General features: G+C 61.8%; 1 protein-coding gene across 1 annotated transcript in view; it reads left to right on the top strand.

The window, feature by feature from the left end:
• Positions 1 to 1,128, top strand: part of IL11 (interleukin 11) — a 6,418-nt gene that overhangs the window by 349 nt on the left and 4,941 nt on the right. The gene's annotated exons all lie outside the window — the stretch shown is intronic.

Here is a 1,128-nt window from a genome sequence, read left to right as displayed (position 1 = left end):
CCCCGTGGGGCCGGCCTGCGCCGCCGCCTGCAGCTCCTGGTACGCCCTGGCCTGCAGGCCCCCCCGCACGGCCCCCGGCCTGGCTTCTGGCTCTGCCCCCCCACCTCTGACCTAAGCCCCTGAGGCCCCAGACCCCAACCCCGGGAACTCCAGGTGTGCACTGCACTCCAAGACTGGAAGAGCCCCAACGTCCGTGATTCCATGACCCCAAGATCCCAGACCATGAGTCTCCAAACCCCGAGATTCTGCCTGGAACTACAAACCTCACACCCTAAGTTCCTGAGACCCAAGACCCTCTCCTGTGGCAGGAGAATGGAAACCCCCCCCCAAGACACTGAGAGCCTGAGTCTCCTGCCCTGAAAGTCCAGCATCTCGAGGCCCCAGACCCAGGCCCTAAGACAAAGGACCCTGACCTAAAGCTAGCCTTGAGACCTGGGTGCACATGCCCCAAAGCCCAAGAATAGACTGTGGTCAGAACCTATAGGCCCCAGACCCTGCGTCCCAAGCCCCTGTGTCTCACTCATAAGATCCAAAACCTTGAAACCTCAGCTCCTGGCCTGGGCCCGTAAGACCCAAAGATCCTGCACTTCGGATTCTAGCATCTGGCTGAGTCCCCAGACCTGGGCCTCAGAGATCCTGCATTGAACCCAAACTTGAGCCCACAGGCCCCTGAAGCTGACCCTAAAACCCAGCCCAGGGCCAGCTGTGGTTAAGGCAGCTGGATCTCACATAGCCAGCAGAGTGGCTCCAGGCCTGACCTGGTGGTTTGAAGAACATGCCGGGCACATGGGCATGTGTACTCAGAATCTGGAGAGGAGGGGAGAGAGGAGGGGAGGGGAGGGGAGAGAGGAGGGGAGAGGAGGAGAGGAGAGGAGAGGAGAGAAGAGGGGAGAGAGGACAGGAGAGGGGGGGAGGGAGGAGAGGAGAGGAGGAGAGGGAGGGGGGGAAGGGAGGAGAGGAGAGGGGAGGAGAGAGGAGGGGAGAGAGGACAGGAGAGGGAGGGGAGGGAGGAGAGGAGAGAGGAAGGGAGAGGAGGGGAGAGGAGAGGGGAGGAGGGAATGCACTCCCCTGCGTACATGCATCCTACAGCAAACACAGAGCCTCCTGGCTCGGAGACCCCAAGCAGCG

Source organism: Tupaia chinensis, unplaced genomic scaffold, assembly GCF_000334495.1.
Source record: "Tupaia chinensis unplaced genomic scaffold, TupChi_1.0 Scaffold000286_1, whole genome shotgun sequence".
In the NCBI taxonomy this organism is placed as follows: Eukaryota; Metazoa; Chordata; class Mammalia; order Scandentia; family Tupaiidae; genus Tupaia; species Tupaia belangeri.
Note: the sequence above shows the minus strand (reverse complement) of the source record. Positions and strands in the feature narration are given on the sequence as shown.